At 38.8% G+C, this 13701-nt stretch overlaps 1 pseudogene; it reads left to right on the top strand.

Moving 5' to 3' along the window:
• Positions 1 to 1069: 1069 nt before the first annotated feature.
• LOC149816379 (uncharacterized) lies at positions 1070 to 2187 on the top strand (annotated as a pseudogene).
• The last annotated feature ends 11514 nt before the right edge of the window (positions 2188 to 13701 follow it).

Genomic DNA, 13701 nt, shown 5'->3' with positions numbered 1-13701 from the left:
GTTAGGCATTTTGGGGCGTTACGTTGCCACTAAACCTATTTTTTTACAAATTAAATAGTTCAATTATATGTTTTGCATATACCATATAATGTAAAATATATCTAAAATGTATTTTTTACTACTTAGCTTGTGTGAGTCAGGCCCATCTGAATGCCTATTATTTATGTTAAGTTTGTTGAGCCTATTTTATGAGTTTGAATGAGATCTTTATGAGCCCAACATGAGCAGCTCAACTTGTTTTCCAGCCCTACTCATCGAGTTCATTCGCATAAAACCCTAGGTTTTTCTTGCCCACTGGATATTACACTCTCATGAGGTTCGAACTCGTTACATCCTGTCAACTTGGCATCATTCACTAGTTTCCCCTGCCAGATGAAGGTAGATCCCAAAGGGATCCTATTAACTATAAGATCAGAGTCCAATCTGGACCCAGACTTATTCTAAAAAAAAGACAAAAAAATGGATTAAACTTGTTCTAGATTCGACTTATTTTGGAAACAACCCATTCTCTTCTCCACTTATAGAGGTGCAAATGGATTAGATATGGTTGGATATTTGATGTGAGTTAGACATGTTAGTTCTCCATTCGGATCCTTTAAGTAGAAAGCTTTATGTGAATCCAGGTCGGATTCAGATCTTTGAGATCATATTCAAATAAGTACTTTAGCGATCAAATCAGGTCTAGATTCGGATCAAAATATGATCCGGTTGTATTTTTTACATGTACACAGCTTATTTGTTCTAATTCTTCATGATCCAGTATTATCACATGCAGTTCAGTTTCAAATTCGGATTCAACTTTTCCTTGTCATATTTAATTCAGAGTCGGATCTGGATTCGAATACACTATTCACATTTCGGATTCTCATTCAAATATGAAAAGATCCAGCCCGAATCAAATCCGTTTTCATCCCTGGGGTCCCACCACTTCAAACCGTCCTTCTGCAACACAATTGACAGTTGCTCGTTAAAAAAACTGTTCGCTTCGTTCGTCTTCCCATCGACTCTGCAGAAGAACTAAGAAGAAGAAGAAGAAATTGCGGAAGATCAACATGAAGAAACCCTAACCATGGATTCCTCCCATCCTCGATTCCTTCCTCCTCTCTCCTCCTCTACCACCACCACCACCACCTCCGCTGCCACCGCCATCGACACTGACTTCGGCAACTGCAGTGGATCTCCGTTGTGGACGAGCTCTCCGCTGCTCCATGACCACTACAGGCTGATCAGATCGCCTGCCATCAGCACCCAATCTATCATCCTTGCCCCTGATCGTCAGGCCCTGAAGGTCCTCGTCTTCTCCCCTCCCTTCCTCTTTTGAATGCTCGTCAAGCGGATCCAATCCCCAAACGACCCCTGTCGATTCCACACCTCGGACTCTGGCAAGAACTTCCTTAGCTTTGTCGTCGCCCTGAGCGACTCCATCTGCAGCCGCAAGCTCTCTGACCCCTGCCGTGAGTCACCGACCGTCGGTCGAGGTCGTTGTCGACGTCTTCGACTCCATGATCGACTGGGTCGACGAGATCCCGCCGTTGAACTAGGCATCCCTGTACGGAAACCACACCTACAGGGACTGGCATCGCCGGCTCTGCGAGAACGAGGGCTTGATGCTGAGGATCTCTGGCCGGCAGCGTACGACAGAGATCTTCCCTTATTTCGCGGACGGATTTGGGAATCCGGCGAGGACCACCTACGGGACCGGGCTCGAGACGAATTTTGCGGCATGGCTCTACTGCCTGGTTGGATTGGGCATCGTCGCTGAGGGGGTTTCCAGGCCTTTGTCTCTAAGGTTTTTGTCAAGTACCTGGAACTGATAAGGAAGCTGCAGACGGTTTACTGCCTGGAGGCCGTGTGCTCGCAGTGGGTGTGGGGTTTCGATGACTACGATATCTTCCTCTTCGTCTTCGGTTCAGCGCGGTTGATCGATCACAAGTACATGAAGCCAAAGTCGATCCGCAATCAGGATATCCTGGTTAACTTCTCTAACGAGTTTGTGTACCCCTCGTGCATGGCGTTCGTGAGGAAGGTGAAGAAGGGGCCAATGGCGGAGCACTCGCCGATGCTAGACGACTTCAGCAGAGTGCCGACCTGGCGCAAAGTGAACAATGGGATGTTCAAGATATACAAGGCGGAGGTTCTGGAGAAAGTATCATCATGCATCATTTTCTCTTTGGGTTGGATCATTAAGTGGTATGTGCTAAGCTTGATTAAACTCATATGTTTATTTAATTTGATTGTTGATCTTGGTATTATGTGCTTTAGGCTCATTTATGTTTTGTTTGTGGTATTTTTAATGGTTGTGATGATGCATTATTATATTTTCATATGGGATTTATATTTGCTGCAATAGATCGTATCTACAATCTAGTTGGAATCTTGCAGTGCACGTTGTTTTGACTCCGTATGAAAAATAAAAAAGTTGTTTTGACTCAATATAACCTCATAGATATGTTCAGCATGGTTGATTGAGTAGGAATCCATGGAAATCAACCCTTGGATCATATATTTTTGATAATAAAAAAAGATGTTTTTTTAGTTGGAAAAAATGGATGCATTCATAGTCACCGATTTGCCCGAAAAACCTGTATTCCTTAAATTTCTTTTCACCTGATTTTTTAGCAACTTAGCTGAAAATATCAAGAAATAACTATAGATGGTTGGCAATTTGTTGCCATGATAACTAATAGCAAGAAACTTGTTCCATTATTTGTATTTAGAAATCTGTTTTCTCAATATAAAGAACAAAAGTCGGCAGAGAACTTGTGTATTTCCCCTTCATGGTTCATTGATCTTGTATTCACAATCCAGAGGCATTAACAGATAAAACACTTGAATTTCCCTACATATATGTGAGGGTTGCAGCTTCACTGCTTCAGTTACGTGGTTGATTTTCTTATAACGCTGAGGATGCATAAGAAACTTGCTTGTTTCTGAAATAACAAAATCCAAGCTGTAAGTTTAAAAGTTTTCAATCTTTTTTAGTAACTATGTTATTGGCAGCTAGATAGAAAAGAACGATCTGAGTTTGGCCAACATTTCATGAATGCATAATTTCCTTTGGAGATTTCCCATTTTGGAATGAGAAATGGTCTACATTTTCAGTAAGACTCATTGATAGAGTAGTAGTGAATGTGCTATGTTCATCAAAGAACCATCTGACTGCATGAGAACTTTGCAGCAATTTATGGCAACTTTGCATGCTTGAGCTGATCACAGAACCCTTTGATCTGTTAAAATTGAAAATTCATTATTCGTCTGTTACACTTTAGACTGGATTTTGTTCTCCCCCTCCCCCCTCACGTGATGAAGAAACCAGCTTAAGGGATCTGGGTTGTGACAATTCTAGGTTTTTAAACTTTGGGCAAATTGGGTATCCCTATCATCTATTGGAGAAGATTTAATGCTCCATAAGGTAGTAAAAATGCATCGGTTCTTGACCTCTCCAACATGTGAGGTATGTTTCATTAGCTCTTTGGATATGGTTACGTACATATTTGAACTAGAAGTTATTGAGAAAGTGACCAATTGATCCCGATAACCAGTACTTGTTCACTGGGTATTCTTGTCTTCTTGAATGCTTGGGAAAGATGTTTGTATGAACGCTTTCTTGATCAACATCTTGTGAATCTATAATTCATCCATCAAGATGCACCTTCCTGTGTCTCCGAAGGAAGGGAATTGTGGCTCTTCCATGCAGTAAAAAAAAATTAAGGATTATATATGGTTATAGAGGGAGCATTGATCAAATAAATATACAAAGAAGTCAAAGGAATTAGGGAAGTAGTGGTTGGGAGTCACTATAAAGGAACCTTTAATGAAAAAGCTTCTACTCCACTCTTTGGAGAGAAACCCTTGTACTTGGAGGGAAACTTTGGTCATGCCATCAGAAAGGTGCAAAAGAATGAGAGGAGAAATGGAAGGCTAAGAATTAAAATGAGGTCAAAAAGCATCCCTACGAAATTCTTCCTTGAAGACCAAATCTGAACAGGGTAAAATTGGCGCATATTTGAGCTCTATGATACACATTTTTTTCTTAAATACAATTTCTTGATTTCTGGGTGTTTCTCAAAGAAGGAAATAAAATCATGTATATTGACGAAGTATGCATACTTATTTTTGTTCTGATCTGCTTTGCTCTCATTTCGTAATAAACTTGCAGTAGTCATGCATATTGTTTCCAGCAGTATCTAAGCATGGATCTTGACTGGGGTTCTTGATGGGCTAATTGTGGCGCAAACAATATTCCTGATGGGATCGGGTACACCTGAATTTTCTGTTGTTTCTGCACTCCATGTTTTGGACAAATATTGGCATGATCAACAGTGACCATATATTCTATTTTATAGATGTTTATGCGTGTATTGTTGCCAAGTGATTCAAGTTTAATTATTGATTCCAAGAAACATTTCATTAGTGGTGATGTTGGCTCCATCCATTACTTAAACCTATATTTGTAGCTAGATGTTTGTCTATGCTCGGTCTTTTCCTTTGTTGTGGTTTGCTTTCTTACTATAAATTGCAGCTTCTAGCAATATTTTTGTTATACTCTTAGAATAAACATTTCTTCTAATATGACAACCATGTAACAACATCTTGGTTGTTAACTTTCAGGGACGAATGATTTTTGCCCATCATCTTCCATCAAATGGGCACAGTAGGTCTGGGAGATGCAGCAGGTTACTATGTTGGAGTCCATGTTTGTCATATTTGAATTAGTTTGTTCCTAAGAATAACATTCTACTTCACTCTTGATATGTGTTTTTATTTGTTGTCCACTCGTTTGGAATCTCATTCCTTGACCTGTTTTTTTCTTGGTTTGTATAGATACCGCTTACATTTAGTAGAAAAGAGATGACGCATTGCTTTGCATCTGATTCTACATTCTAAGCCATCATGGCATATTCTAGACCAACTTTTATATGATTATAATTTTCAATCTTTCTTTTCATTTGAATAATGTTTACCGATGAGAATTTCAAGTTCCCACGTTCTTTGTCATGATTTCTATTCCAAGCAATAATTTATGATCCATTTGGCACGTTCATTTGCTAAGGGTTTGTTGTGATTTTTAGTGCAGACAAGCTATCATAGAAATTCTCTTGATTCCACATATTTGAATGTTTGGGATATAAGAGTCCAAGGAGTTGAACCTTAGTTTCTTTTAAGGAACCCTCATAACTTGTAGGTTACATGATGGTGAAAATTTGCAAGTGGTAATGTGATTTGAGAAGCGATCCTGTCAGAGTCTCCGCGATGAACCTGATCTGATTGTTGTGGGAATCACAGACGTCCTTGGCTGAACCATTCACAGACTCCCTTGGTAATTCGTACGTGAGGGAAGTTTTTGGCCATTTTCTAATTTTATGTTGTTCTCCTGTTTTTATCAAGAAAAACCATTTAGTGTTGTCAGTATCGGTATGTATTGGCCTGAATCGGCTGATAAGTATCGCCAGGAAATCGATACAATACTGACCTCAATTGGCTATTTTTTAATAAATATAAAAAATAGCTTTAAATTATTTTTAATATTCTTTTAATGACTTTAACACGTGTCATGTTCTGATTGATACTTAATGTTTTTAAATTATTTTTTGGCTGATTCAGAACGATTCACTTGAGAATCAGTATCAGCGGATTCACCTGAATCGTTGGCCAAATGGTACAGGTCTGATCCTGATACTGACAACATTATTGTAACAGTTAACTATTATAAGAACATAAAAAATGTAAAAAAAGGTATGTAAATTTGATAAGAAGAATCCTCTTATGATATTTTTGATCAATTGTGTTTTAATTGCTGGTTTGTGAAATGTTATTCTCATTCAGTTGTGAATTCACTGGAGTTCATTCTTTCTGTTTATGGAATCACGTTTTTTTCATTCTATTATGAATTTATTGGAGTTATATCATCTCTCTAAATATTCTACTTTTTACACCATTTTGGGGGTTGGGGTCAGGTGATATTGAAAATCACTATTAGGGGTGATTTTCAATATCCACCACACATCATGTAGGGAGGGCATGTCCGTATAGAAATGCCCTTGAGGGTGCCCAAAAGGACTCCCCATGCCACCATTGTATATGGTGGATATTGTGATTTTCAATATCACCTGATCTCAATCCTCAAAATGACCAGTTCTCTCATCTTTTAATCCTCTGAAATTGGAATAATACTTGGCTATGGTTCTTCCAAGAAAAATTACATGATGAGCTCATTGACGAGGGTTGTACTGCATGGATATCATCACCTTCTATGTCATCAATACTATAAAAGGGTTGTAGCCTTGCAGGGCTATTTTGGGTGCTGGACCGTCCTGAAACAGTGTCTCTGAAAAAAATGGGCTTGGAGTTCAAAGGGTGACTTTTTTTTTCATGCTTTGTACGGCCTGAGTGAAGATTCTCAAACTGAGATTATATATAATTCATCCTCATGATTTGTCTTGTCAGGACATATATCACATGCTGTCCATCCATCTCTGCCAAATCAACAGCTATCCTTTACAGCCGTGGACTACACAGTCACTATCTTCCAAGGGCAATCAAGATAGGTGTATAAGGCATCATCCACCTAAAACATTTGCTCTCTAGACAAGGGTAGGAATGAGGAGTTTATCTATCAAAAGCTTTGCTCTTCTAGTTAGATGCTCGGCTAGACTAGAGCTTTTATCTGTTTAGTCACTGCAATAATGTGCAGCAATGGTTTGTCCAAGCAGGTTTGGTCCAATCACATACTTGGGGGATTCAACTAGGCTGTTGGACTGGGATTAGCCAATTCAGCCAAGTCATGGTACTAGTGAAAGAAAACTATGAGTTCGATGAAACTCAGTTTGCCTTGAACACATAGTTTTATTAATTTGAAAAGACATGAGACCTATGCGAAGATGGGATAAGCTAGCTGCCTAGTAACTCTTGTTTAGTCCCTTCTCTGCTTTCTGTTCCCACTTCATCTTTTCTCATGGCACTAAAAATATTCTGTAGACCTGTCAAATAAGACAACACACGAGAGAGAGAGAGAGAGAGGGGGGGAGTGTGTGTAAATGCCTCGCAGAGATGGAATCTCAAGGGACAGTGATGCTTGAGAATTGATTGCGAGGGAGCTGGGCACCAATTGAGGGTTCGCGTGAGCCTGCCATTAGTATTGTTGCTACTACTACAACCAGGACTTACATGACCATCGTGCTCATGCAGCTTGCTTGAGCCGTTGATCTCAATCTCCATTTTTGGAAATTGGTAGGTGTCACATCAAGACAGTCCAATCCACATCAAGGTATGAGCCCCTTGACTCGTACAGCCCTTCTATTGTTGGCATATAATAATAAGCTGCAACTGCGTGGAATTGAGGCAGTTGGTTTTCAACATTCTTTTTAATGTTTTATGGATCAAGCCTCATAAATGTGATGTGAATCTGAATCTGATGCATAAATAGGTTGCTTAAAAACTTCAAAATCCAATGGTGCTACATTGCACCGAAGTTTTATGGTGAAAAAAAAAAAAAAACAGATTTCCACTTACTCTAAAACGTGTTTGGTAATAAATAAACACATCCATGGGATCAAATTGACGAGGTAAAACTCAACCCATTATTTTATATCATCTCTATCTATCCCTCTCTCTCTCTCTCTCTCAGTACTTTCGCAAGGTTCATCCACCAAAAACGAGTCAAGGGTTAAGAACCTAAGATTACACCGAAAGTCATAGTTATTGTTGTCAGTATCCCTGCGTATCATATCGCCAGAAAATCGATACCATACTGACATGAATTGACTATTTTTAATAAAATATAAAAAATAGCTTAAATTATTTTTTAAATATTATTTTAATGGTTTGACACATGTTCGCATTCTGATTGACGCGTAATATTTTTAATTATTTTAGCTGATTCAGAATTATACGTATCGGTATTGGCAGATACACCTCAATAGTTGGTCAAACGATTCTGGGCCGATACCGATACTGACAACATTGGGCATAGTCCATGAGCAACAGGTGAATATTTTTGTACAATTGTTTGTTGATCCAAAAGAATGGAGCTAAAAGATGGTTATCAGTTCAATTACACAAATTTGACCGTGCTTTCTTCAAGGTAAGGAGTAAAGGAAATGCCTCCAGCTAACCCCAAGCACTACAACACTAAAGTTACGTTATACCATATTCTTAGAAAAAGCTTGAACGACTTTTAACAAAACCGTACTTATACTGGAGACAGACACAACCTCAACTAAATGTGTCTCTATTTGATAACACAACCTCAACTAAAAGGATCTCAATTTGATAAGAATTGATACGAACCCTACAAGATTCCTCCAAAATGCAAAAATTAATAAGGTCCATAGGATCATAAGCAAGGTTATCAGAGTAGAAAGCCAAAGCGAAAATGTATTTTTATAAGAATTGAAGCTCTTTGGATCATAAGAATTTATAAGAAACGAGAAGCGAAGAATAAAAAATGAAGTGATATAGGAATTGAACAAATGGAATGCAAATATAAATAAAAATAACTATTTTCAAATTTCATGATTTTTTAATATAAGAATTAAATTTGTCAAAAATCTGAAAATAATAACTTTTAATTTAGAGAAAGCACATAGGAAGTGTGAGTGAGAAGCATGAGAGGAAGCACATAAAAACCATGAAAAAAAAGTGTGAGAGAACAAATAAAAAGCATGTGAAAAGCACAGAGAAACATGGAGAATCAATATTCCCATCAAGTTTCAAAAACAAAGAGTAACAGGCTTCTTAAATGAGTTTTTGAGAAAGGCACTTCTCACCTATCTAAGAAGCTTTTGGTAACTCTAATCTCAAGTGCTCGTTCAATCAAAAGTTTCATTATATAACTATTTATTTGCACGTGGTGTCTATATTGTTCATAATTATTCATTGGTTGTATACATATAATATTGCTTACACACACTAAATGCCACCTGAAATAGGAGTTGGCATAAACCATATCATGATAGGTCAATTATGTGTTGCGCGCCTGTGGATAGTGCATGCAAATGCAGACTTACACAACTACACCATGCCTATGTGAAAAGATGATAAGTGTTGAAACCACAAAGTCCTTAAACTCATTTTGGATGAGATCACTAAATCAAAGGGGCGTGTGCATTAGAAAAAAGGAGTTGAACTTTCAACATGTGAAATCACATACTCTACCTATTGAGCCATTTCAGCCCTCTCCACGTGGCCGGATTCACTCAATCCTCCATTTCACATATTGCTCATATTTCATGTCCTGCCTTGACCATGGTCCTTTATATAAGTATCTATGGACGAATGGGATTAACTCCATCATTAACATGAAGAAAATGTCTCCTTAATTATGCAACCCCATTCATAACTCATGCAAAAAAGGTTCTTTGAATCTATTAAACAATATTAAATTTTATAATTAAATGGCATAAATTATTCTTAAGGGCTCACAATTTTAATGGCTCTTGGGGTTTCATTTGTGAGACCCTATGGCAACACTGAATCCGGTATCTCGATCGAACAACAAGTAGCTTAAATTGCTTTACTTTTTTTTTATTTGGATGTAAATTGAGAAGACTTGATTTATGATAATTAAAACTATGTTATGTTACTCTTATGCACGAAATCCAAAGAAAAGCAAAAAACTGAGAAAGAATTTAAAAAATAAGAAATAAACTCAATTTAATATTCTTAAATCAACTTCAATTGTCAACTATTCTCACAGAAAACCCATAACAATTATTTATAGTAAAAAAGGCAACCCTACCCTACGTTGAATCTTGGATAAGATCATAATATGAAAACAAACTCAAAACATAAATCCAAATCTTAAAAACTAACTATGGATCCAATTGGATCTTGGATCACTTATGAACCCATCTTGCATGCAGCTCTGCTCCCGCATCATTCTCCCAGAGTTGAAAAAAGACCATAGCTCAAGTTTGGTCCACTTTCATTTCTTTTAGCTCCGCTAGACTTCTTAGAACCATGAAGGTGTCGCCATCTCTAATAGGTGTAGATTGATGCACCAATCCAGATAAACTTGCAACAACAATATCCATGTTGCCAACGGTCCACATAGTGAGTGTATATATAAACCATGTTGCTCTTTGGTGGTTGGTGTAGCATAAGACTAAATGGATCCACTTACAATATTTGAGACAAGGTAAAGAGGTCAAATTGTAAAGGCTTCTTGATACAAATATAATTGATCGGATCCAAAATGGTACCACCTGGGTCAAACGGGCACTTCAAGGGTTGTTTAGGTAGTGGATAGGTGTGCATGGGTATTAATGGGTTTTGATAGCATTTTGGTTGATGAAGGCCCATTTAGGATATTGGGTTTGGTTTGAGTTAATTCTGACTTGATTAGGATTTGATTGGATCCTGATCAAATCGGGAACATAATGATTTATTGGACCCAGAATTGGATGGGTTGGATACTAGATCAGACCTTGAACAGGGTAGATCTAGTTTAAACCTGATCTAGATACAAAATATGTATGGGTCTAGTTTGGATCCAATCTGAATTGAAGTTCGAGCTCTGTCTAGGTTCGATTATGTTCAGTTTGGGCTTGGATCAGAAAATTTTGACCAAAAGCAATGAATTTGTCCAAATCCAGAGGTGGGACCCCCTGGATCGGACACACAGGACCCAAAATCGATGTGATGTGGGTCAAAACCAGGGGAAATCAACATGAATCCAGACCCACAACACTCGAATCCAAGTTCTGAACACTTGATTCAGGTAGGAAACTGAATCCTGGTTCGGTCCACCAATTCACAGGGTGTGGGAAGGATGGTTGGTGGATGACATCCATCGTCGTCGGCACCGAGGGAGACTCGACCAAGGACAAGTCCCGACGGCCTTCCCAGTCAAATGGAAACCCGCTAGATGGTGACTAGCCACTGGCGGGGATATCCCTGATGTTTCCAGATGATGGGATGCCTGGTGGAGTTTCTTTGAGGCATCGACCACCATCGGCCAATACTGATAGAGGGGCTGGCCAATGCCAGCCTGCGCCCTCCAGTAGTAAAGTGATAGATGGGTCGACGGTGTGTGGGAAGCCCTCCAGGTGTTTTGGTGTTGTTGGGTGGGAGGAAGGGTTGGCACGCTTCTCCATCGGTCTCTCACACTACAAATGACATCAAACCTGATAGCGGGACAGTTGGTAGTGCGACGTCATTGTTCATGGTGCCTCTTCTCTGCTGCATGCCGGCTATAGTCCTACGAACATTGATGTTGCATAGCAACTCTCTTTTGGGTGCTCCTCCTCTTCCATGGGTTGCTTCTTAAAACACCTCATGAAAATGACGTTTTGTCGCTCCCACACATCCATTCGATGATTCACGGCATCTTGACCCTCTTGCAACCATTGTATGTTTTGAACGAGTAGCGAAACATCATCGCTCAATCGGGAAAGTTTTTGGTGCACTAGTGTTTGCCATGACACTATTTCTTTTGATGAATCTTTGCTTTTTATTTTGATATCTTTCATGCCTTCTTCGCTAGTGTTTACTAACATCGTGAACACGATCAATAATTCGGCTCTGATACCAATTGATATAAACTGAGAGGGCTCGATTTATGATAAAACTATGTTACCTTACTCTTATGCACAAAATTCAAAGAAAATAAAAAAAATTAAGAAAAAACTGAAAAAACAAAAAATAAACTTAATTTAATATTCTCAAATCAACTTCGACCGTCAACAATCCTCACAGAAAACTCCATAATAATTATTTATAGTAAAACATGAAACCCTACCCTACGTTGGATCTTAGATAAGATTCGAATACGAAAACAAACCTAAAATAAAAATGGTTTGAGTAATCCGGATTCTTTCTTAGATCCAAACCCTAAATTATTCCTAACTTGGATAAGGTTCATCGAATGAATCTGGGTCCTTATCATATTGGTTTACAAATTCGGATTTTTCTCTCGATCCAAACTCGTTTAAACATTGCAATTGAGTGGATCCTACGTGTTTCAATTATACATTTTAAACTGAATTTTCATGGGGGTTGATCTTCCATCAAGATCCAAATCCAAAAGATGTTCAAAAGCTCATAAATCTTAAATACTTTATAAAATCCAAAAATCTCATCCATACTTAATTGTCAATTAATTATTCAAAAAACTATTGGAATAACCCTTTATTATTTCCAAAAAAATCCAGAAAAAACTCAAAATTCACGGATTTACCATTTGAGATACATTCATGGCTGTGCATTCTAGAAAATGAAGACTCATAACAAAAGTTTAGGGCTTTTTTTCCAATAACTGAAAGCTATGTCATAAAGACATGCCATTTTGTGGAATTTTCCATTAAGAATAGTATATAAGTTTTTATGACACGGGAATGAACAGAAGTAGCCAAGTGACATAGACTGAGATGAATTGATGGCAATGTATCCATCTTATTCACATCTCATCCCAACTAGCTTTGTTAAGATCCTACACAGTACTGCACTGGAACATAGGAGAATTCAGTCATTGTTCCTACAACCCTCATCATGATGCTATTAGCCATTTGGACGCTACTGTTGTTCTTCAAGAAAAGAAAATTATCAGGCACTTGGATGATACTGATGTTCCCCAAGAAAAAAAAATTACCAGGCACACTGCATATGCATGCATGCACACATACACACACAATTTTATTGATTCCATTCATTCTCTCCTATTTTGCAGAGAATTAGGTTATGTTTGTAAACTGTCTGTGGACGACAGTTAAAGGTGCAAATACATAATACCCATGGTTCTTGGATTAATCCAGGTAACCGTTTAGGAGAAGTGGCAGAGATTAATTGGAGATTCACCACTTCCACTCCTAGGGTTGTTTGGGATGTAGGTACGAACAGAAAATAAAAAAAAAAGCTGATGAGGACACCAAAGGAGTTGGGAGCTCCATTGATGTGGTAGCTAGGGATGGCAGTGGACCGGGGCGGGGGCGGGGGCAGGGGACAAGGTCTCCACCCCTGCCCCATCTTAAAATCCTACCATTCATCCATGCCTCCATCATCGCACTGGTTTTGATTTTAACCTCTATCCCCACCTCCATTCTCGTTTCATGTCCTCCATTCTCGATCCAAATGGAGAGAGAGAGGGCAAGGCCTTGTTTCCCCTCGATCCATTGTCATCCCTAAAGAATAATTGGAGATAGGACGAGGCAGGGCAAGGCAAAGATGGGGATGGGGACGGGGCAGGGTGGGGGGAAGCATAAGTCTATCCCCGCCTCCATTCTTGTTTCATGTTCTCCATCCCCAGTCTAAACGAGGTGAGGCGGGACGAGGGTCTGTTTCCCCCAAGTCCACTGCCATCCCTAGTGATAGCTGGCTTAGGATTTGATAACAACCACCTCATTTAGGTGGTAGCAGAAATGTGGAATTGGAGTCATCAAATACCACTCCAGCTCCCTTATTTCCTATAACTGCATCTATTTCAAACAGTTTTGATGTTGGGTATTCTTCAACTCTACTCCAACTGCCTCCCACAGACAGTTTCCAAACAATGCCTTATTTTCAAAAAAACCAAAATCTCACATGATTTTCCTTAGTAAATGATTCTCCTATAGAGAAAGAGATAAAAAAGAAAATGATTTATCTGTGAAGGATCGGAGGAGCATACACATTATGTATAACACATATTTAAAGGAATATGGCCACATACATGTTCCTGTCATTGCGCTAATGTGAGAGACGAACGATCTCCTCAGCTGAATTGCT

This window comes from Nuphar pumila, chromosome 14 (assembly GCF_984573655.1).
Source record: "Nuphar pumila chromosome 14, dmNupPumi1.hap1.1, whole genome shotgun sequence".
NCBI classification, from domain to species: domain Eukaryota; kingdom Viridiplantae; phylum Streptophyta; class Magnoliopsida; order Nymphaeales; family Nymphaeaceae; genus Nuphar; species Nuphar pumila.
The sequence above is the reverse complement of the archived record's forward strand: the minus strand, read 5'-3'. Positions and strand labels throughout refer to the sequence as shown.